Source organism: Alligator mississippiensis, chromosome 11 (assembly GCF_030867095.1).
Source record: "Alligator mississippiensis isolate rAllMis1 chromosome 11, rAllMis1, whole genome shotgun sequence".
NCBI classification, from domain to species: Eukaryota; Metazoa; Chordata; order Crocodylia; family Alligatoridae; genus Alligator; species Alligator mississippiensis.
In genome coordinates, this window is record NC_081834.1 from 23529302 (window position 1) to 23554509 (window position 25208).

Here is a 25208-nt window from a genome sequence, read left to right on the forward strand (position 1 = left end):
TCATTTTATCTTCTTTATAAAGACATCTGGACTGAATCTGGGACGCCTGGGGAGGGGGAGCCGACTGGGGACTGGGCAGCCCGGCCTCTGAATTCTCGGACGGTAAATGGCCTTGGCGCCTTTCGGGGAACATCAGTAAACAGCAAAATATGGCAAACACGGGCAGAGGCTGCAACTGAAATCCGGCTTTTCTGGGGCTTGTGTCCTGCGACTCTGCCGTGCGTGTGCGGTGCGTGCGTACGGGATTAACTGTGGGCACGGTGCGTACGCGGGCGTGTGCGTGAACAGATCGCTCCGCGTGTGCACCTGCCCGGGAAGCCAGCCCTGCTCCCTGCAGGAGCTAGCGAAAGGACAGAGGCGGAGATGCCTTCATCAGCTCCCTGCGAGCCCCGGGTCCTCTCTCCCCGTCCCGGGCCTGGGGATCGCGCTGTCCCCCGGGGCCGTCTCCTCTCACGTGCTGTCCTCTCCTGCAGCAGCAGCCGCCGCATCCCCGCAGGCCGGCCCAGTTCCGCTCCGCTATTGATCCCTGGCGGCGCTCATCGTAAATTCTCGCATTGTGCTTCCCGACTATGGCTCGTGTGTAGCTGCAGGGCCCGAGCCGGGCGCAGGGCCAGTCGGCTGGCACGTGCACCCCTGCCCGGGCCCTGTCCTGCCCTGCCCTGCCCTGCAAAGCCCCGAGCAACGCCCCGCGCAGCCTGGCGTCTCCCCTTCCGCGGGGGCAGGCGGGATGTGCCCTCGGGTTTAGCACTGAACCGTATGGTCTGCCCTTGGCTGAGCCACTAGCTCTTCAGGCCTTGGGCTCCGCTCCCCGCCTCTGCCCCGGCCACAGCAGCGCCCGGCCCGGACAGCAACGACTCCCCGGGCCCTGCTGGGGCAGGGCGCGTGGGGGGGGGACCTCTCCTGAAACAGGACGAGGGGCAAAATGCCCACACATCATTTCCGCTTTGCTAACCCGTCCCGAAGTTGGGCAAAGACCCTAACAGCAAATTCCAGCGATGCCAATACTCAGGCTCCACAGCCCTTCGCTAGGAGAGGCCTGGAGCAACCGGGACTACCGCCCGCCTGCTTTTTATATCTAGCTGCCGTACAGGATGCACCGGTAAATCTCCCTCCCCAAAGACGGAGCGATCAGAAGTATTTAGAATTTTCTCCCGAAACCAGGAAGATGGTCAATACAATTCTCCGTATCAAATGAGCGATAATTTGTTGTGGTCACACGTTGGGCAATGAAAGATGTTAGCAGGATCAATAAAAATGAAAACACTTTTACTTACATCTTGACTTACTGTTTTAAGGAATGAGCTGTGGTGATTCAACAAACCAGAGACAGAGACAACCATCAAAGTCCCTCAAATCAAACCAAAATGAAAGCCTGTCGCCGTGGCCTCATTTCTGACCATGGGGTCTGTACTTAATTTCCACCCCCTCCCTGCAGAATCTGAGGACTAATTGTATTGTATTTCAATTCATGATTCCTCCCAATACAATGCACCGGCAGAAAAATACCAGCTCAGAGAGAATCGTTCTGTCAGTGTGGTTTGATAGATTTTTTTTCCTTAAAAAATGTTATTTTCGGTGGTGTCTAAAGGTCACATAATAGGTTGTAGCTAAAGGCAAAGGAGATTTTTTACAAAGACTCAACAGCTTCATATCCTCTTTCCCGAATTGTCGCCGAATCCAATATCTCCGTCCCCTGCTCCGCTGTTTGTGCCTCCCCGGCACAGCACACATCTGGGTAGGCGTTTGCACAACGGGGTCTATCTCCCTTATTCGCTTATTGTAAAACTATTTAGGAATCGATTCTCCCCGATCTGGATGATTCTGACTCGGACTCTTTTCCCAAAATAAAACCCGGAGCCTCTCCCTGTTCACAGACCAATCTCTGCCGCTGGAAAGCATCACGCTGAAATTTAGCAAAGGACAAACCCCAGCCGTGGCCACGGGCTACTCGCAAATCCCCCGCAATCGGGGCTGGGGAAGGCGCTGCAGCCCTGTTCCCCTGGCTAGGCGCACAAGGCTGCGGCATTCATGCTATCTGACAAGAGGGCATAGCCTATGCCTTAAAATCAGACGTTCAAAACCGACCCCGGCTGCATCTCAGCATAGCAAATAAAGCTGCGGGTTCCCCCCGCCCCGAGAGGCAAATCTCACTCCTTAAAACATTTCTGTCTGAGGAGAGCTGGCGAGATGCAGGGCGGCAGCCAGCCGAGCTGGGCTGGGGTCCGTGGGAGCAGATGGAAATAGCACTGCAGGGCTTTGCACTTTAACGACTAGATCAAGGGGCTTTCTCTGGAGTGGGGTTCTCGACGGGTCTCCTTTGGGTGCTCTCTGCAGCGCAGTGCGCGCACCCGTTGCCCCAGTCCCCTCTCCCCAGGACAAGGATGCCGTGCAGCACACCGGATCCAGGCTCTATCTCCTGAATCTCTCGCTAGTTTCTCCCCGAAAGAAGCGCAATGCCCGTTGCAGAGAGGGCTGCAGACTGCCTCGGCGCTGCAGTGCTGCGGCTTCGCAGCTCTCCGCGCTCGTGACGCTGCTGCTGACCTCTGCAGAGCTTCCACCCTTGTTTGCATGTCCACTCCGCTCAGCTGGGTGCCAAATGTCACCGCTCCCCTTTCACTAACCCTCCTCATCACCACCGGCTCTAGCTGCTCCCAAAGTCCTTTTCCTCTCCCCTCTCCATGCTCTGGATAGATATGCTTACCCCCGTGATCCGTGGCACATTAGCAGCTTTCATAGCAAGTTGCCTCTTTGACAGCCGATGCAGGTTCGCAGCCTGGATTTGCCCCCCTAGGAGGAGAAAAAAAATCTATCTGCATAATTTCAAATGAGAACGAGCAGGTAAAAAAAGGAATCGTGGATGCCACGCCAGTCCCGTTACAAAAAAGAAAGCACCAGACCCCCACAAGATGTAGGTGAGACCTTTTATTGCACCAACTTAAACGCAAGAATTACAGCCAGTTACACGTCCTTCATCAGCCCAATATGCAAGGGAGGCAGAGACACATACAGCAATGTGTTTATTTCCTAGGTCTGCAGGAGCTGAGTTGTGAGCAGATCGGGGGGCAGCGTCCCCATTTCTCCCCCAAAGAGCCTCAGTTTGTGCTTTAGGTCAAAAATCTCGCCAGCGCCTTTTTTTTTTTGCTCCAGCTTTAAGTCCAGGCAAGGATCTCTCCCTTACATTCCCAGTCATAAACAAGCAGCTTCCAGCTAAATCTTTAAAGATTTAAAAAATAAAAACAAAAAAAAAGAACCACAACAACCATCAAGGTTTTTTCTTCTCTCCTGCTTGTTGGACAGCGCTTTTTGGTCAGTCTAGCCTTGCATTTAGGGATGCTACTTGCATTTGAATAGCTGGCTGGCTTGTTATGGATCTGCAAGGCTATGAAAGGGAATCAGTATGCAAATTGTTTCAGTTACAATCGAAAGGTTCGATCTGAAGTAGCTGCTAACGGAAGTTGATGTCAGCTATCTGTGCATTAGCTGCTGTGCTCCTTGCTACGGGCCTGCTCCTCTCGCTCTCCCCCCTGCCTTTTCCTTTTTCTTTTTTTTTCCCTCTTTTTTATGCTTGTGTACCGGTTTCTCCGCCGGTAATTAAAACATGCACACACAAATCAGGGGCTGCCGCATCCCGCCTTGGCGCTGCCTTTCCCTGGCTGCGGGTCCTTGTGGGGTCGGGGGTGCAGGGCCATGCTGGCGGGGCGATTATTATGCAGCGGGGGTGAGTGGATCAGGGAAATCAAACATTTATAAATGGGCTCGTGCTTACAGTATAAGGCGTTGGGGAAGGGGACGCCGCCTCGGTGCTGATCTTACAATGCAGGCTGCGGATCAATAGCCCTCGCAGTGTAATCCCAGGCATTGCAAGGATCACGGGTTTGGTTTTAAAGGGCGAGGAGGTGCGGGGTCGGCTTTGTCTGGGGCCGCGCAGGGGCAGCAGCCCCCGGCACCCGCAGCCCCGCGCCCCTGCCCCGGCCGGGCTGCCCCCCGGAGCGGGGGCGGGCACCGCGGCCGCTGCCCGGAGCTGACCATCTGTCATTCAATTAGGGGCTCCCGGCAGCTGCGGGGGGAGGGCGGGTCAGTGACCCCAGGACAAAACGGCCCTGCCCGGCCCGGGGGGAGAAGTTCAAATGTTAAACGCTGCCCCCGCGGCGCGGCGCGGCCCGGGAGGGAGGAGGGTGCCCCGGAGCCTGCTCGGGGAGACCAGCACGAGCCGGGAGGGAGCACGCGCACACGCACCCGCACCACAACAAATGGATGAATTGAGCTTTCACTATGCTAATTTAGACACGATAAATATTTAACTAACCCCCCTAATAGCCAGCCCGAGAGGCGCCCGGCCGCCTTTACACGCCTCTCGACCATCAATGTTTCCCCAGAAGTGGGGGCACAAGGAGGGGGGTCGCACCCCAGCCGCCTTCCTTCCCAGCAGCCCAAAGGCGGGAGCAAGTTTGCCTGACTGCCCCGTTCACTCCAGAGGCCCTAAGAGCCCCATCTCAGTAAAAGAGGAAGGGGACCCTAGAGTGGCCCTAAAGTCCCTGTGTCTGTGGAGAAAGTCAGGCTGGCTTCAGTGTCAGGCTGTGGACTCGTGGTGTGGCACAGCCTGTCCTGTCCATGGTTTGCTAGGCAGTCTGTCAGGGTAAGAAACTGCTGGAAAGGTTAGGCAGCCGTTCTTGTCCTTCAGTGGGAGCTGGGCACCTCATGTCCTGAAGGTGTTTTTGGAGAAAACACAGCCTGAAAATGCAGTTGATAGATCCATGGACAGGCTGCTTAGCTGGGCCCAGGCCTGGGTTGTGGGAGAGCTGAGAGTCCTCCCAGCCCTCCATGAAGTCCCCTCTCCCATGCAAATCCTGTTTCCTCAAGCGCTGCCGGATGGATGTCTGCCATACACAAGAATCTGGCACTCACATTTTAGGTGTGAAGAAGCTTATAAAGGTGTGTGTGTGTCTGTGTGGGGGGGGGGTGGTGATGATAAAAGGTTGCTCTCATGCATAGGAAGTTGGGATGCGTTATTATTTTCTTGTTAATTTTTTCATCAGTTGTAGCTGTTGGAACTGGAGCACTGAATGAATCAACCCCTTCTTTGATATTATGCAGTTTCTGAGGGTCTGATCTGAGTTCTTGATATCACTGGTTGAAGCACTTTTAGAAGGGAACACCTTAGAAGCCTGAAGAAGCAACAGAAAATGTCACTTGCCTGCTGTGTGAAGGACCATGGTGCTTTAAGCTACTCAGCTGGTTGATGTGTGTGACCCGTGAATTTTTAAGAATTCATGTGGCAGCTGTGCCACTCCTGCTAAGCAGCTCTCCTCAGAAAGCAGCCATGCAGTTTACCAGCTCTATTAATTTGTTAATCTGAAGATTACAGTATCTATTATTTATTCTTAAACTATCTTCCACCTGCTAGGTAAACAGTATATACCAGATGCTGTTTTATCAATCCCTTTCAGAAATCTCTTTCGAAACAGGACTGCTTTGGAATCCCATGTGGATTGGAGGCACACGCGCGATATGCAATAAACATCAATACAGTATTACTTGTTTACTCAATGCCTTTGCCAGCAGCCTGGTTTTATGGGGTTCCAGGGCAAACCACATTCAGTAGCTTACAGGAGGTCCAAATACACTCATATGTACCTCTTAGATTAAGAAACTATGGAAACAGAGGTTTCCGTTGTCTGAACACACATACACATGCACAATCAATCCCTATGTTTGAAGTATACTACTGAATAGAATGTAAACTATGTAATCCAGTTGTGAAAAATCACAACGTTGTCCCCCCCTCCCTAAGGTAAATTACAGATTATTTACATTCTTTGGACCTGATCCCTGCTCTCCTTTAAGGTGTTCTAAGTCAGGAGTAACTTTATTAAAGTCACTATGTGAGAAGGATCAGATCCTTGTTATTGCCTTAGACATCACACTAAAGAGACAGGGGATACAGCAAAGGAGAGTGAGAGTTGTTAGCTAGTTTGTAATAGAGTCAGATACTGGAGTATTAACAAAGTAAATCCTAGGCACATAATAGAATATACATTTGTTGTCATGCAATCTATAATTATCCAATAGGCCTGGAAATCATGTTTTCCCACTTTGGTAAACTATGAAGCAGGGATCATTTAAACAATTTCTGTTTAGCACAGCCGACAGTGTATTTCTGAACCCTTGAAGAAAATCCAGGCATTCATGAGAATGGAAATGGGAAGCTGGTTCTGCTACATTTGCCTTCTAAAAGGGGAAAAACCCACAAACAGCTTCACATATGCCTTTGTAGGTAATCGTGCTTTAATTTTTTTAATTTTAGAAAATTGTTTTGTTTAAGACCAAAAGGAAGAAAAATATATATTATTAATGTGTGAACATCTATCTGTATATATAAATGTATAACTAGGGATAGACACATATTTGTGGAGATAAATTAAACATTCCAGTTCTTGACATAAAATGGCTGCTTGCTTCTAAATGCTACTGAACTTGAGCAGATCACAAAGAGCCTGGTCTAATGTCAATTTAAGTCAACAGAAGTCCATTTAATTGATTGCAACAGGCACTGGATTGGTAGAAAATGCTTGCAGGATCAGGCCCCTAACCTCATTTTCTAGTTTATCAAAACACTTAAGATTTTCTCATTCTCATTTTATGTCTCTCTTTGCAAAGGTTAAACACTGTATTTTTTATATTTACTATTTTCACTATTATTTATAGTAACCTATCAGTTCCTCAGCTTTCCCATCTCTGAAATGGGATCTGTGGATGAAAACTCTTTCACATGTTTATTCATGAAGCAATTCTAACCTTCCTTTTGTCATGTTGACTGGAAGCTTTGCTTTTGTATTCTTTGCACCTGTACAATTTAAACTGTTGACAACTGAACTGAATTGTTATTTGGTTTGAAGCCTGAAATTGTCAGAGTGAGTGAAAAGTGTCTGAAAGGTCATCTTAAGCTATGAGCAGATGATGTAAAAATACTGGTGGAAGAAAACAGAAGTGAGGTAAAGGAATGATATAAACTAAAACTAGATGTCACTGAAAAAGCCCAGCTGCTTAGGGTTTTGAAAAAAATCTGGCTGAGGTTACAGAAATGTTATAAAATATTTGATCTCTTCTAAAGCTCAATTAAGAGTACACATTTATTATGCCAGACCTCAGAGGAATCAGGTTAGGAAAAAAGAACATTTTAAAACTCTTAGGGTTAAGGATGATCAACTGCTCTGTTTGTACAGGGCCGAGCACAATGGGGCCCCATCTCTAGTTGGTCCCTTTGCATTATCTCACCATAATCCCGACTGAGAACAATAAAAAATGTGATGACCTTGAGTGGTGATCACAGTCCAGCTGTAGAATTAGTGCTGTCAGAATTAGTGTTGCCTTTAATATGCACATATTTTAAAGCCCAGGAATCTCATAAATCCTTTTGCATGTGGGACCAATTGTAACATCTATTGTCATGGGTTTATGGATGAGCTTTCATAAGATCTAAGGTCCAGAATCAATAGCATATGGAATTTCAAGGATGTGGATATTCTGAATCCTGACTTGCTTCTCAGGTGGCTCCAATTTTCTTCCCAGAAAAAAAAGATTGTTGCTAAATGATTCTGTTAGTCTGGTTGTGTCTTTTGAAGTTTCTTTTATTTCTTTGAGCTTAGATTCCATGCAAGTCTATCACTGCTCCGGACTGGAAACCCTTGTGTATCTAATAAAGCTAACTGGTTCCCAGCAGATGTCCCTATTTTGTCCTTTACTGAGGGGGGGACAGGCTTCACCAGGGATGCCATCTCCACGTGTCGGGTCAACATCACCTTTAAGGAGATTCCACAGACCCCTTGCTTTTCAGCTTGTGTTTTGGGGAGCAAGATAGTGCTGGAATGCTCTCACAGCTGCCCATATGCCTGGCACATAAATGTCTGAGCAAATCCATTTCCCTTTATTTGTCCCTGTTTTTCTTGATTGCTTCTATACAGTTCAGTAGACAAAGTCACACTTTCATCTCTCTGGAAGAGCAAGACGCCTGTTTGTATGGTATTTAGGGAGATTTTAGGTTGCCTCCCTTCTCTGTAGTTGGCACTGCCCCTGCAAACAGAATATTATTTATCACTCAACTTCTCTTTGTTGTTCTCATTTCCACTTACAGCACTTCCCTCAAAGACTGCATACTCAAGTATAAAACTTCTCTGATTTACCATGCATCATTCAGACTGATCAAGAACTCTTTGTATGTGATAAACTGGGTAGACTCCTACGAGGTGAATTCAGTGCAGTCTTTCCTCTAAATCTGTGCTAAATTATTAGCTCCCCAGATCTAATCACACTTGACCACTCCTGGTTATTCTTTAAGTACCTAAAACTGAATACCCAGAGAGTAAGAGAAATACAGACAGGGACATGGGCATTGTCTGTAATAGGAAACTCCTGTCTGCAGATGCATGTGAAGGACAGATCGTGTCAGACAATGGTATCAAGGGATACACTCCATAAGTGAATGAATCCATGTGAGTGTAAGACACAAGTTGTGCATTTTCCTCGAGAAGTAGCTGAACAGCTCCAAGAACATAAATCTATTTTATGAACAACATGGGTTTTGAGTGTTTCCAGTGCCTTCTCAGCAGGACAGGATAACAAGCAAACCAAATCACATGGCAAATCTTGGGCAAGGTCTTGGAGTCAGTTCTCAATTACTTTGTACTTTGGAAAAGTTAGGTTGGGAGTTTTGCTTGAGTGATGACTTAGGGAAAAGGGAGAACTGTACTGTTATAGTCTCTTTCCAGTCACCTCAGCAATGTGCATGGTGCTGGTGTTCAAGATCCACCATCCTTCAGGATGATAGCCTGCTCCCCTAGTTTTTTCTGTAGGCTGGTACAGTGTGGGTGGTCTTGGTTCCTCACTTTGGAACAAAAGTAATATGGCACAGTGGGCAGTTCATAAGCTCCCCAGTGCAGAACTGGAACTACCCCTTGCCTCTTGCGCTGAGCGAGCAAAAGGCATGGATGCTCCCTGTAACATCCTTCCTGAATACTCGGTGTTGCAAGGACAACCTGGCCTAAATAAAAACTTCAAGATTGGGCCTGTTCTCTGTATCCTAGAAGCACTTCGATCATATGGGAATAGTTAAAGGTAAAAGAATATATCAGAGATCATCTGTCTTTTAGGCACGCTCAGGTCCTAGATGGAAATATATTGGCACAGCTGGATGCAACCATCAGGATGGAGCCTGGAAATGCATGTCAGGAAAGCTCTGGCAGGCACAAAACAGAGCTCTGTGCTTTTTTTCCTTTAAAGTTGTTTGGCTGCAGGGATGTTGTTGGTCAGCCTCTGGGAGTCCCACCTTTGTTATAATCTCACTTTCTTCTGAGTATTCTCAGATGAGTCATTGAGATGCAAGATCAGCATTGACCATCTATCTTATGGGCATTCAGGATGATGTGACCTTTCCTTGATCCATTTTTTTCAGAGTGGGCTGCCGTTGGCATTGCTCCGATTCCAACGTTTACTGAAGCAGGATGGAAAAAACAGTTGGCAATTGAGATAAGTAGGATTTATGGAAGTCAAACAAGCCTTTCCAATGCACTGACTGCCAATGCTGTAGGAAGGGAATTTTGCCCTGAAAAGCAGCTGGAGGTCTGATATGCGCAAGTGTCCTTCAGTTAAAGAGCACATTAGGCCTCTGTTTGTACACAGTGTTGCTATGGGCTGGGTGTAACAACTGTTCTTCATTTAAGATAGTTATAAGAAACAGTTAACCTTCAGGGAACCAGAGAGCTGAAACAATAGAGTCTTCCCCCACCAACATAGGCATGTGTCACCACCCAAAATAAAGGCACACTGCAAGGCACATGTGGGCAGACAGGTGTGTGACTATCGGGTTTTTTTGAAAGTTTATGTATCTGTGAAAGAGTCAGGAAAGGACCAGAGACTATGATACCTAAAGTAGCAAGGAAACACTAGATCTTTTTGGAAAAAAGCTCAAGGAATGTGGCCCTGGGAGAGTGTGATAGCTGAAAGGGAACAGTCCTGTATTTGGCTCCTGCTGCATTAAAGGAAGAAAAAAATATTGTATTGTCCTTGAAAATTAATTGGATTCATCAAAGAAAATACAACACCATCAAGTTCTTCTAATAGTAAGAGCCATAAAATCATATCCTGAATTTGGCTTCCTGTTTAGGGACAAAAAAGTTAAGGTATGCAGTGGCCAGTCTATATTTATTTTGTTTTATTACTGAGTTGATTTATATAACTGGATTTGGGAATATTTATCCCATGGGGCAGATTTTGTTTTCTCTCATAACAGTGCCAATTGAGAGAAGTTATTCTGAAGTCTACTGGAGTGTAACTAGTGTAAATAAAATGACAAATCTCACCTATTTCATCATTTTGTTATGTTCTACTCTGTGTACTATTGAGTTATTTGCTGTCTGTTTTCTTCTTCCTGTTCAGAGAATATTAACATGTTTGCATATGTAAATGTGTTAAAGTGAACACTGGCTAAGGGAATACATTAAACTCTGTGCTCCTTCCAAGCTGATTTAATTTGACAGCACCTCCATTAAAAATAAAAAGCATCAGTTTTCCCTGTGTGACTAGATGTACAGTAATTAGCTTGTTAGAGCAGGAAACACCTCCTTTCATAATTGATTTTGCACCCCTTTTACTTGTATATCCCTGACAAGATGTTTCTGGTTCCCCAAGGAGGCCATCAGTACTTCCCTTGTGTTTGGAATTTCATGAGTGTGAATAATGAATATGATTTATCCCTCTTCACACTCCCATGCACATATAATGTATGTAGCAGATTTGTGAACTGGACCTCACATTAGAAATATGGGTGTCAAAGTATTAATAACACAGTGGCCAACTGAGCTTTAGAGGCGGAACCCTGTTAAAAGCAATGCTTTTCTGGGCATTAGCTGGACAAGAATGTATTGCATCATGTTTGTCCACAAGGGAGAAAAAAATGGAAGAAGATTTTTTGAATGACCTGCACATCTGAGTTAGCATGCCAAATTGGTTGCTTATTATAGTTGGCACAGTGCCTTAGTGGGCTAATGTGTTAATAATGCGTAATGTTTCTCTTTGGCAGTGGCACCACTCTTCATTAGCACTTCTGCAGCCTTGTCACTGCTGCTTATATCTACATTTTGCTTGTGATGCTCAAGGTTGGGTATTCAGAATCAGAATTTTAGATCTGCTAATACATGTCAGACACTCTTTAAAATGGATTTTAGAAGAGGCTGAATAATTTTATGGCTACTAATAACATTTGTAGCTATGTGAGCTAGGAGAATGATAAGAGTAATCACATTTCATGTTTTGCGGCATAAAATGAGCAACTGTAAGGGTCAGGAAGGTATTTACTCCTTGCCCTCTTCTCCTGGGAGCTACAGTCTTTTCCAGTGGCTTAGTAGATTAGTGATGTTTTGAATTTGAAGCAGCGAGTAATATCAGTCTAATTCAGGATATCAGACTAAATGGGCCAAGAAGCTGATCTGTAAGTACTCTATCAGTAAACAGAGTGGAGCATTCAGTAGGATGCTTTGGTTTTAAATAAATTAAAACCCAACCCAATGGACAGTAAAGTTAAGGGAGAGTCTCACCAGCTTTACTGGGCATTGGATCAGCTCTAAAAAGCTTAAAATTAAAGTCACTATATCAGAGCACTGCGTCCTGAAGTCAGGTCAATGTGCCACCCATGTTTTAAACTTTCTAACACACAAGGACATCACGTATTTTCTTTACATTTAAATATTTTTCTCAGATTAAAATAGCAATGGTCACCTTTATTCTGAGCATTTCCTGTCAGTTAATGAACAGTAAGTCTAAGAACGTGAGAAAAAGCCAAAGAACCTAATCAGCAACTCCAGTCACTTATTAACTGCCAGGAAATGCCTTCCCTGTCAGCCATTACTGCTAAACTACAAATGTGATAGAGGCTGTTGAATATATTTAATGTTCATGAAAGAGAAATGACCACAGTTTAGGAGTGTGAAAAAGGCTGTCTGCAGAAGAATACAGATTTATTTTGCTTCATCTATATAGTAGCAGTTAGATTATTACATACATTTTATTAATGTTTTATTATGATTAATGACAATTTTTATAATCTTTGTTAAAATAATCTATGATTTATATAGGCATACACATGTGTTGAGAGATATATCGTGGAATTACGGGTTGTTACTCAGTGGTTAAGGTTGAGTCAAATTTCACACTTAATTACATAGACCTATATACAAACAAATGTTAAATACATTTGTTCAACCTCTTACATAAAATAGCAAAGCCAGAAATGAAAAAAATCTCATCTTTGGCAAGCAAATCATTTCTATTTGTATGATATTTAATTGAAGTCTTTGTTTATAAAGAATTTTAGTCTAATGTTTTAGTATTTTCTGTATATTGTCTAGAGCATTTCAGCGCACAGTTAGTATAATGTGTTCTATAAAGCCTTTTAGTTGAATGCACCAGTGATATACTGAAGAATCAAAGAATCCACTTAATACAATGCTCAACTTTTATTAAAAGAAACATACAGTGAGAGAGAAACAGTTATCTAATAGTTAGCCAATAGACTTGTCAAAGTTATTTGATGGATAATATTTTTTGTAAAATGGAATTTTTGCGGAGAGCTTGTCTTTGTCAAAAAGTTTAGATTTTCATAAAAAATCTGAATCAATTTTGGGAGGGGGGGGTCATTCACTGAAAATTGAAAACTTTTAGATTTTGGTTCCTTCAAATATATATTTTTTGTTTTCAGGTTTTGGTTTCTTTGACAAAATCATATACAAATGTTAAGAAAAATAATTCATGATCAGCTTCAATCCACTTCAGTTTTCTTTTATTTCTTAATCAACATAGAATAGCTCTGTCTTCAGGCAAATGTTCAAATCAGAACATCAGTTGCAAAAACATATTTTAGATGTTGCTTGTCAGATAATTTTGTGCCGGTTACACAGCAGGTGGTGTTTTAAGTGACTCAGATTAAAAAGATTGAGAAACTTAACCCTTTATTTGATGGACTCTGATTTTATGCATAGCCTGTACTTTACAGTACCTTAATATTGCATTTCATTATTACAGTCGGTAGTAGAGTCAAACTATTTTGCTTCACTGGTAGCCAAGTAACATACTTTCTCTGGGGAAAGTAAGTAACCTTGCTATGTTACATTCTCTAAAATTACATGCAAAAATATGTTAATAGATTCATAGATTGTAAGGCCGGAACAGACCTCAGAAGATCATGGGGTCCAGCCCCCTGCACCAAGCAGGAAAGACAGCTGGGATCAGGTGACTTCAGTGAGAGGACCATCCAGTCTCCTCTTGAAAATTTCTAGGGTAGGTGAATGCATCACCTCTGGAGGGAGCTTATGCCACAGTCTGGACACCCTGATTGTGAAGGTGTTTTTGCTAAAGTTGAGCCTGAATCGATCTTCCAGCAGTTTGTGGCCATTGCTCCTGGTTTTCCCCTTGGGTGCCCTGGTGAACAGTTGTTCACTGAGCCCTTGATGTACTCCCTTAGTGTAGTGGTAAGCTGCTACCAGGTCCCCTCTTAGCCTTCTTTTCCTCAGGCTGAAGAGTCCCAGGTCTCTCAGCCTTTCATCATATGGATTGCAGTGTAAGACTCTGCTCATATGGGTGGCTCTTTAGACTCTCTCTAGCTGTCCATGTCCTTGTTAAAGTGCAGTGCCCAGAACTGGACACAGTACTCCAGCTGCGTCTCACCAGTGCTGAGCAGTGGAAGAATCACTACCTTGGTTTTGCTGGAGATGCATCAGTTGATGCATGCCAGAGTATTATTTGCCCTAATGGCTACAGCATCACACTGCCGGCTCATATTCATATTGTGGTCTATTATTACCCCCAGATCCCTTTCATTTGTGGTGCTAGTCAGTTTGGTGCTGCCAAGCCTGTAGGTATGTTGTGGGTTGCTTGTCCTGAGGTGGAGCACCTTACAATTTTCAACGTTGAACTTTATCAGATTCCGATCCACCCAACTTGTTAGCCTGTCTAGATCTGCCTGTAACTATATCCTATCTTCAAGCGTGACCACGCTCCCCCATAACTTTGCTCTGTTCGCAAACTTGGCCAGTGAGCTCTTCACCCCCACATCTGAATTGTTAATAAAGATGTTGAAAAGTACTGGACCGAGCACCAACCCCTGAGGGACACTGCTGCCCACTTCTTGCCAGGGTGACACAGATCCGTTCACTACGACTCTTTGGGTTCTATCCTGCAGCCAGTTTCTCACCCACCTGACTATCTCAGAGTTAAGCCCACAATCCTCCAATTTTCTCATGAGGACATCATGGGAGCCTAGATCAAAGGCCTTTTGGAAGTCAAGGTATACAATGTCAACCTGCTCTCTCATGTCCAGGTGGCAAGTTACTTGGTCATAGAAGGAGATGAGGTTGGTACGGCAAGACCTGCCCACAATGAAGCCATGCTGGCTGTCATTCAGAATCTTACCTTCTGCAAGCTTATCACAGATAGACTCCTTGATGAACTTTTCTAGGATTTTCCCTAGGATGGAAGTTAGACTGATTGGCCTATAGTTACCTGGGTCCTCCCTCCTGCCCTTCTTGTGGATGGGCACAACAATGGTCTTCTTTCATGCTTCAGAGACTTCTCCTATTCAACTAGAATTCAACTAGTGCTCACAGCTGAGACACACTGCAGCCATGGCAGTATGGACAGACCCAGAAAAAGACCTGCCCCAGGCTGCCCGGGCACAGTGGGACGATTCCAACCAGTTTTGAGGCAGTCTCAAAATGAGTCCTAGTCTCTCTGCTGCCAAAAGAGTTGCTGCCTGGAGTTGAACAGCTGAAGCGCAAAAAATTCTGCATCCTTCACACTTCGCTCAGAGAGTCTGTGTATTTAGCACTGGATTTAGGCACAAGCTAGTACACAAGCCTGAAGAAGATACTTCTAAACTGAAAAATAAAGAGAATAAAAGGCATCACCGGAGTTCAGTGATGAGCTGCAGTTCCAGCCTTGACTCACCCAGGAGAAGGCAGTGTGGTGTGTTGATGACTTTGAAATTGGCCATCCTCTGGGAAAAGGACACTTTGGAATTGTGTATTTGTCTTGTGAAAAAGAAACTAAATGTATTGTGGCACTGAAGGTGCTCTTTAAATCTCAGTTGGAGGAAGCTGGACTAGAGCGTCATCTGAGGAGAGAAGCACAAATACAGTTTTTTCTTGGACATCCCAACATTCTCAGATGGTTTGGCTGTTTTCAGGATGCCACAAGGTATACATTATTCTAGAGTGGGCACCTCATGGAGAAGTCTACCGAAAGCTATAGAAGCTTACGAAGTTTGATGAGCAAAGAACTGCTAAGTACATCACAGAGCTAGCTGATGCTCTATCATACTGTCATTCAAAATGTGATTTTCAATGATATCAGACCAGAAAACTTGCTTCTTGGCTCAAAGGGAGGGCTGAAGATGATAGATTTTGGATGTTCTGTGCATGCTCCATCATCTAGGAGGACAACTTGTTGTGGAACACCTACCTACCTGCTTCCTGAAATACTTGAAGGAAAATATATGATGAAAAGGTAGATAGCTGGAGCCTGGGGGTTCTGTGCTATGAGTTCCTAGTGGGAAAACCTCCTTGTGTGGCAGCGACTCATCAGGATACTTAGAGATGTATTTCAAAGGTTGAATTCAGCTTTCCTCCCTTTTTATCAGAAGGAGCTAAAGATCTAGTTTCAAAGCTTCTACAACGTGATCCGTACCACAGACTACTGCTTAAAGATGTTCTTGAACATCCAAGGATTAGAGAGAACTCTACAACATTACCAGCTAACAGAGCGAGTGAGACTGCGGGCACTCAAAACCGAGAAACTGGTAACAATGTAGTCTTAGGAAGGTGGCTCTCTCACCTTTCTATAAAAAGATTGAACAAAATGGAAGCCTTGTAACTGCGCTCATCATGCAACCAAGTCCAAGTCATGGCTTAGTGAACAGTGCAATAACAAATCCCAGAGATGCCTGTGGTTTTTGTTTTTTAATTTATTGGGCTGCTATGAGTATATCTGAAATATGTAGTGATCCAAAGCTGAATGAAATATGGATATGCTTCCTAGCAACTATCATAACAATTATATTTGAATTTTTTGTTTTTTTTACTGTCAGTCCTGTTTACTGTAGTGAGGTAGTTGAAACTTTTTTAAAAACCTTTTTTAATATGTTATGCAAACTGATTGTGGGGACTGTATTGGGATGTTATACAGTGGGTGTATCTACATGTGCATTAATGTCCTTTTCCTAATGCGCATTAAATTTAGTACCACCAATGTGAGGTACTAAATTAATGTGCATTAGGCTGTGCTAATGCACAGTAGCACAAGCACACACTTTTTAGGTGATGCTTAATGTGCAGTAGCCTATTTTACTGTGCATTAGCGTATGAGCATGGTTTTTTATGTGCCTATTTAATGCACAGCAAAATAGGCTACTGTGCATTAGCACACGTGTAGATGTGCCCAGTAATAGTTATCTGATTGTGCTCTCTGACCTCATCTTACTATGAATGAACATCTTAAAGTTTTTTAGTGCTGCAAACAAGATATGACTATTATAGCCTAGCTAATATTACATACACATGTTCTCAGCTTCATGACATGTTTGATCTGCTCAAATGATTGTGTGTCTAGTCTGTGGATGATAAAAGCTGTAACATGATTACAGGGAATGGAGATGCTTCTTTAGCGTAAATGGTGGTTGCAAAGGCTTGGGTTTTTCCAGATGAAGGTAAGAATCTGTTTCCCAGATGGGACAATGTTGAATTTAGCTGCTGACTCCATTGTTTTAGGTTACAAACCCCAGTGCTTTAACTTTCATATGAAGCAGAAATGAGGAAAACAAAAAAATGTACCTAAGAGTGACCTTTTAGAGACAGTCATATCAAAATGCCCAATAGCATTGACTAGATAGCATTTGTTTTTCTTTGACATGGGTTGACTATTAAAACTCAGGGTAACTCAGTATGAAGCTATTTCACAATTCACTTGCTTTTGTTGCAGAAAAATTGAGACTCTTAGTCAAATGCAGAATTTTTTAATGTCTAATGCCCAAAACAATTGGTCTGTAATGCATAGAGACAACAAGAGGCAGTGTATTTACAGCACAAACATGCAACTCATGAGGTATTAGTTTTGCTCCCAGCTTTTTTTCAGCCATTTTCCTGTGAGAATTCACTTAAACTTTCCAAGCCTGAACCCTGGCCTTCATCTGGCTGTTTGCACAGTTTGAAAGGGGCTTCAAAGAGTGGCAGCTGGAGATTTCCCTGAACATCCCAGATGGCATTAAACCAGCATAACTCACTCTGTCACCCTCTCTGCAGCTCTACAAAGCACGGTGTCAGGGTCTGGAGTCTCTTGAGCTCTTGAAGTCTTTAGACTCCTGTTAATATCTTTCTACCAACTAAGTTGTGTTTGGATGGATTTTTATTTGGCGGAGTGAAGCAAAGCCTAACAGTCCATTTGAGGGCCCAGAAGATTTGACAAGCCTAATTTTACAGAGTCCATCTACACATGCTGCTATGGCACCATTGTTACCACACCATCTTTTAGTACTTCCTTTTGGAAGTACTAAAAGACAGTACTAAAAGACAGCAAAGTAACAGCTGGTACTGTGCCATGTGTGCTGCGCAGGTTTATTTTTGGCACTATGTTGCCTTAGCAACATGCTATAACAGGGGAGCGCATTGCTACAGTGACATACCTGCAGCATCATGAGTTTTGCCCATGGATGCTTTGTTGCTGTCATGCATTGCTATGGTGATGTAGTGTTACGTGTAAATGCACCCACAGAATACCCATTTCATGCAGCATAGAAGCATTCTGATGTCAGAGGTTACTTGGCCAGTTATCATTCACTCCGTCTGGTTCATTTTCATACCTCAACACCAATGGTTAAAATGAATCAGCAGACAAAACTGTAGATTAGGAAAGAGGTATTGGGCATAGCACAGGGGTGGACAAAACGTGGCCTGCGGGACAGATGCAGCCCACCTATCCACCTATCCATTCTATCCAGCCTGCAGGGCCTCTAAAAATTTAGAAAATTAATATTTATCTGCCCCTGGCTGCCTGTCATGAGGCCTTCAGTGGCTTGCCAAAACTCATTAAATGGCCCTTTGCCGGAAATAATTGCCCACCCCGGCATAGCAGGGCTAGAACAGCAGAAGTGGCATCAGTTCAGGAGCTGGATTGGGTGAGTAGGAGTGAGGGTGGAGATTTGCCCTTTGACTTCTTCTGTGTTATACCTGACTCAGGCAAGATCATTTACTTTGTCCACTCAAAACTCTTACTGTTCATTTGCAGTGCAGCACCAAATGAGCATTACTAAAGGGACTGTTGACCAAGTCAGGCAGCCAGTTTAATGTTAAGGTGATAGTTCTTTATACACAGCCACATGGAATTTTTTGTTTCCTTTTCCATCATTTTCATGAGGGTTTTCTTTGATGGAAACTTGAATTTCTTAAAAACTGAAAAAGGGACATTCAGGCCACTTGTCTCCTATTCATGTGTAAAGTCTTTGAGAGAGACACATACATGCAAGATCTTAATTTTTATAGACAAATAAGCGTACTTTTTCACAACTGTCATCATATCTGGAGGATGTACTTCAGAGTCCTGTTTTTTTGCATTTCTTCTGATTTAGTAGCTGTTTATACATACCTTCCTACATACCTCTCTTTTTTTCTGCCTGAAAGGAGATAAGGAATACCATTACTCAGCATTAATCATCAAGCTAATCAATAGAGTGCAGGTTCCCAGTACCAGCAGGATATGACTCGTCACTAGGAGACTGCCGATAGTGCACTGTGAAGGTGGGGTGAATGTCAGTGGTAAGGTATCAGTTACTGCTGGTGTGTTTTGTTTATCTCTACATTTTGGCAGCTTTAAGTGAAAGGAGCTAATTCCTTCAGTGGTAAAGGTAAAATATAATTTAAAGTAGTGTTAAAAATTGGGATGGACAAAGTATGGTATTGACAAAAGCATTTCTCTGACGTGCAAAAATGTGCTGCTGATGAGGATGGAACTTATTGCTACATCAGGGACATAATGGGAAAGGCCATAGTAAAATAGAATTTCCTAATTGAGGTATCAGAAACAGTAAGTGTAACACCACCTCACTGTGTTAGGGGATTTTGTGTATATCTATCATCAAGGCTACATTTGTCTGCAGGATTAATCACTTTTTGATCCAGAGGGTTTAAGACAGACAGCTTACTAGGAATGTGCTTCATGGAGCTCCCAGGCTGACAATTAGCTTTGTTTCTTCAGTTGAGCTTGTTTATAAGGCCTCTCACCCATCACATGGCTCTCATGGCCTCATCTTCCTGCCCTATTAAAACACTTATTCCATTTGTTCTGTTTTTTTTAATGAGGGATCAATGATAAACAACAGAAACAGAAAGCTTCTTGTTGATAAGCAGAGAGCAAATTCACTGCATGGGTGGCATTAGAAAGAAATCCTTAGAGAAGTCTGGACACAGCATTTCTACTTGCTTTTGGGCTTGATACTGGGAGGCGAGACAATCCTCAACTCACAGTGAGGGCAGCAGAAGTCCAAATTTTCCCCCTTCTTCCCCTTGCAGGGCGTTGGTAGTTCGAATGGACTCCCAAGGAAGTTATTTATGTCCCACAGGTAAGGAAATCGGGTCCTGGAGGCTCAGGGCACACTCAAAGCCTCACAGGATCAGACACTTCTGTAGAAGTGAATGTCTGCTCAATAGGGGCTCAGCTGCATCATTCATTCCTGAGCTCCCCATTACACCAGCTGTGCCCTCTGTACAGCCTTTCACAAGAGCTTAATTTTGCACTGTGCCAGTCCTGATTTGCCATGTGACAGGAATTGGGGCACATCTTCCCCCCTTACCCAGCCCCACAGCAAGGCTGTCTCATTTGAGGGGAGACCATCCCTGAACTGCAGTTGCACTTGACCATTAGAAAGGGCAGCACAAAATGGGGGAGGTCTCCTATGCCTTGTGCCAGCAGACACACTCTGGAGGCAGAGACAACATGACCATAAGAAAGAATGAGGAAACCTGAACAGCTAATGAACAGTTGGATAATTTGCATAGACAATTAGCACAAAGGCATGACAGTCTTCCAAATGGACTAAACCTGGAGTAGACTCAGGAGACCTGGGGTCTGGTCCTGGCTCTGCCTTTGGGTGACCTTGGCCACAAAAGTTGTTTCACTTCTATCTGCTTTGGTTTTGTCATTAATAAAATGGGAATAGTGATCCTGGCCTCCCTTGTGAAGTGTTTTATGATCTCTGGGGGAAAAGCACCAGGTAAGAACTGAATATTATTACTGCCAACTTTACTGAAATAACTGGGAGTCTTTGTATTGATTTCATTAGGCTCTGACTAGTGAAACTGAACAGCACTTGTCCACAGGATTTTTCCTGTATGATGTTACTATCAATGTTTGAGTTGGATGCAGCACAAACCAGCCAGAGAATTTCTGTCCTTATTGCTCATCATTATTCTTTTCATAAAATAACCTTTTTTGTAGTTTATGCATATTTTCAAGATTCTCAATGTCAACTATGTTCTCAAGCTTCTAAAATGTTACATATTAAATAGATCAGGCCAGATGTGATATTACTTCCATGGCTCTAAATTATACATTGCATGTTAAAAATTACTATTGCCATCACTCACAGCAAGGCAGCTGATGAAGGACTCCACTTGTCCATCTTATTATCCGTCCATCCACCCACGCTTTGCAGAGGGCAGAGTTTTTTGCTTTCAAATGGTATAGTCCATGTGTCCAAACAGCCTATGTGCTGCTTAAATTTACCAAAGGATGGTAAACATGTATTAAATAATACATGTGGGGCTGTATTTTCCTCATAATATAGCTCTGGTAAAATTACAAGAAAAAGTCAGAGGGCTTTGCTCAGTGCTGCCCTGTTCCTTGGTGAGCTCACATCTAGGGCTGAGTGATATATGCAATTCTGAAAGAAATGTAAGTTTTCCCAAATCAATTGACTGATTTGAAGTTAATAGGTCACATTGTGGCCTTTTAAAGCCATTGGTGGGTTTTTTATTAGAAACAAACAAACAAACAAACAAACAAACAAAACCACAAAAAAGCAGATAGCTTAAATAGTGAGAACACTAACACACAAGCCAAGAATATGAAACACAATACATTTTAAAAAGAAACTGGAGCTCCCTGCATGGAGACACAGAGAAGGGATCCGGCTATGAATTCTGCAGGAATAAGTCAATCTACAGTCTTTAGGAAATACTGCAAAATCTTCTATTTTGAGAAGGCCTTTTCCCCATATAAAAGTGACACTCGCAATGGAGGCACTACCAAACCTCCAAACCACCAGGTAACAGGAGCAAGCAAATCCCTTAACCAAATCATCCCAGAATTAGCATATAAAAATACATTCAGACCATTTAAAAATCAAGGCCACAAACCCTGTCTCATGCAGAGTTTTAACCCTCAAAGGGCAGACCATCTAAAACTCCTTCTCATTCAGGATTGCTACAGGGCAGGAGGCTCCCAGGATTTGGGGCCTGGGGGGTGTGTGGAAAAAGAGGATGTATCATGGCTAAGTGGAGGAGAGATGCTTCAGTAGCTTGCGTCCTAAACTAGGTCCAGATATCCAGGATCACCACTCTCTTCTACCACAGATTTCCCGTGTGACCTTGGGAAAGTCACTCAAGTGATATCTACACTGCTGTGAAGCAAGACCAGTGAGGGACAATTAGTCTGCATGGAGCTCCATGCTACCTCAGTGTAATGTCTTCTGGTACCCAAACTACCTCATGTATTTCTAGCAGCAGATATGGCCTTAGTGCAGGGGTGGGCAAAATGGCAGCTCTGACTGGTGGCGAAACTCCATTCCCAGCAGCTCCTGCCCACATTACTGCAGCCAGTTTCCATGGAGACACCAGCAGCAGCAGGGCCAGGGAGACAGGCCCCAGCAGCGCTGGCAGGGCTGGGAGCTGCTCCAGGAACAGGGCTGGGACCTTGTGGCAGTGACAGCATGGCCTGGAGCTGGGGCAGAGCCACAGAGTGTGGACAGCAGATCACAGTCTGCCCTGGCTTCAGAGCACGCTGTCACTGCTGCAGGAGCCCAGCCCTGACCCAGGAGCAGCTCCCCGCTCTGCGAGTGCTGTTGGGGCCAGTCTCCATGGAAACCCTGGCCTTGTGCTGTTGCGCCCCGCTGCTGCTGGCATCTCCATGGGAACTGGCTGCAGCGATGTGGCAGGGGCTGTTGGGAAATGGAGTCTGCTGCAGGCCCAGTCCAGCCCACAGGCTGGACTTTGCCCATCCCTGCCTTAGTGTCTCTGCCATAGTTCCCCTATTTGTAAAACACTTCACAGGGGTCTTGTAAGGATGAATGCATTAGAACAGGGGTGCTGAACCCCTAGCCTGTGGGCCACATCTAGCCCCCAGTGCTGGGTCATCTGCCCTGTGGGAATCCTCTCAGCACCTGGGGTTGGACACAGGCAGCCGGGAGCCCCAATCCCAGCACGCAGGGGTGGCACTGGGTCTGATCCAGCCCATGGACTGGCCCAGGGCCAAAGCATTGAGCTTCAGCACATTAGAATATAATGAGGTATTTGGACACTATGGAAATGGGGCTACATAAGTACTATAGGTAAGTGGAATATCTGGTCCATTATATATTGGTGTTGGTTCTCTGGTATTGCAGATGCAGTATATTACAGGGTAGCTGAGCCCCAGACAAAATATGAGGTTGTCATCCACAGGGCCGGTCCAAGGGTAATTGGTGCCCTAGGCGAACTGTGTACCTCGGCGCCCCCACCACTTCCAATATGGAGCAAAATAAGAAGTCTAGAATGAAATTTTATGGCCCGGTGGGGAAAGCAGCTGGGAGACCGGCTGCTGCAACCCGGGTACCAGCCCTGGCTCCGGCCCCGTGGGGTGGATGTGCTGGGCAGGAGGGAGGGGCACCGCTGGCCTGGGGGCAGGGGCTGCAGGTCGGGAGTGAGGGCCACTAGCAGGGCTGGGGGCAGGGCTGGTCCACGGTGGAGCCATAGCAGGCCAGGGCTATTATTTAGAATGATGTTCCTGTTATTTTGTTCTGCATATAATTTTGGTGCTCCCCAAATTTTGGCACCCTAGGCAACCGCCTATTTCACCTAATGGTTGGATCGGCCCTGGTCATCCAGTAAGGTAGCTTCATTTGTTCCCCCTCCATCCATAGGATTACAAGAATGTGAAGGAGAACGAGGTGAACATATTTGTGGTGCAGAACAACTGGGGTAGACTGGCAGGGGCTAATGATCTAGAAAATGTTCTGAACAACTTACAAAGCTACTGGGGTAAGTTATGGCTCTCTCTGTGCCACAAACAGGAGATCAAGGAGCAAGGGTGAAATGCCCAGCCATTGTGCATACTTAGGAGCTCCATGAAGGAGGCAGTTTGGATGCTGGGTAATGTAGTGCTTGGGGAAGAAGATAAATTATAATAATCTCTGCTTCCTGGAGAACCAGGGACTTTAGGCTCTACAGCTCACATGGGAATAAGAAGCTTTTTGGTCTGTCCCCAGACCGCTGCTTAGCTGCCTATTTCTGAAGACAGCTTTAAAATGTCCGATATGGGCATTCCCCACCTGTGGCCTAGCAAGAGGAGGTACAGCGAATTGCCCAGAGGGCATATCTGATGGTCTGATCTGGACCTGAAGGCAAGCAACTTTTGGGAAGTAGGGTCCCTAAAACACATGAGAAACTGCTCTCTTAACTGGCTCTAGGAGCTACTATGGGCAAAATCAGGTAAGAATATGTACTTTTTTATTAAGCTGGGTACTGGCTTATTTAGACTGCATGTTCATTAGCTGTGTGCAAAGTAACACTGGATGAGAGAATGCTTTGTTGCATGAAGAATGAATGTCCTGTCTGATGGGAGCATGCATTATGTAGAAGTATGTGGTAGGAAACAGACTTACTTAAATGGTTATATTGAGCACATATGGTGAAGAAATATGCATGCACCTGCACACACATGTATGTGTCCTGCAGTATGAATGCAAAATCAAAGGGTGTCAGATAGCTGAAGGCAATGTTATTGAATACCTGCAGGCACTGATTGGGCCTTTGTGTTTTTCCCTTTAGATCCAACTTGCAGCAGTATCTGTTTGAAATTTGGTCAGCCTTTTTCAGATCCCAAGAGAATGACGATGGTGAAAAAACATATCACAACATATGTATTACTGCACTGATTCTCATCCACAGTGCCACAGCACTAGGGTGCTGTGAGATCCTTTTAAGGTTACTATAGACTGATGGTCAATATTAGCACTGTTAGGTGTGCAAATACTTACACATGATTCACAAGATAAAACCAGAGATTTCAAACAGGAATCCACAGTGTCAAAAACGTTCTCACCTGTTGTGGTCTCCCTGGGTCTTTGCAGCACAAGAATTGCCACATTATTTTTCTGTAGCCAAAAAAACCTAGTGACAGCTAGAGGTTGACACTTTCTGCGGGGTGCCTAGAGTCTAACAAGGGTTCTGATCACTTATACCAATAAAAGTGTAATGTCTGTACCTGGCCTGAATCTCTTTATTTTCTTCATTGCCAGGCAGACCCAAGCCTTCAGTTGGGCTTTGCTGACTGATTGTGGTCATATTCTCATCTCACCCTGTGTTAACTTGGGTTCATGGCTTCTGAAAACTTTTTGAAGAGAATCACAACATTTTTTCATATGGAAATCAAAATGTAAGCTGCAGCTCTGGCAAATATATTCTGTTTATGAAAAATAGCCGTGGCCAAGAACTACAGGAACCTATGTATATGTGCCTGTGCAAGCACTTTGCCAATCACTTATTCAACCTAATTTGATAGAAGAGTTGTTTCTAAATCTGTAACAGACAGTGGCAGGGATAGATCCAGAGGTGATGGAAAGGTTGTACTCCCTTCCCCACCCCCGTTTCAGACCATGGTGCAGGAGCAGCAGTTGAGGCCTTTAAAAAGTCTGGAGAGCAGGTGGGAGTCTCCCCTTTCTTGGCATCCCTCGTGCCCTACTTAGTGGCACCTCCCCTTTCTCCTCCATTCTTCATCTGGCTGAGTGGGGAGTAGTGGCAGAGGGTGGGTTCCCCTTTCTTTCTGCTCCCCTGGGTGTTCCCCACCTACCCCAGAGAAGGCACAGGAAAGGGTGAACCCGCTGCTGCCACTGCTGTCCCCAGCTGAGTCTGGCTCCCCATTCA

The 25208-nt window shown here is 44.6% G+C and overlaps 1 pseudogene; it reads left to right on the forward strand.

Moving 5' to 3' along the window:
• The first annotated feature begins 922 nt into the window (after positions 1 to 922).
• Positions 923 to 24220, forward strand: LOC102565144 (aurora kinase A-like; annotated as a pseudogene).
• Positions 24221 to 25208: the final 988 nt, after the last annotated feature.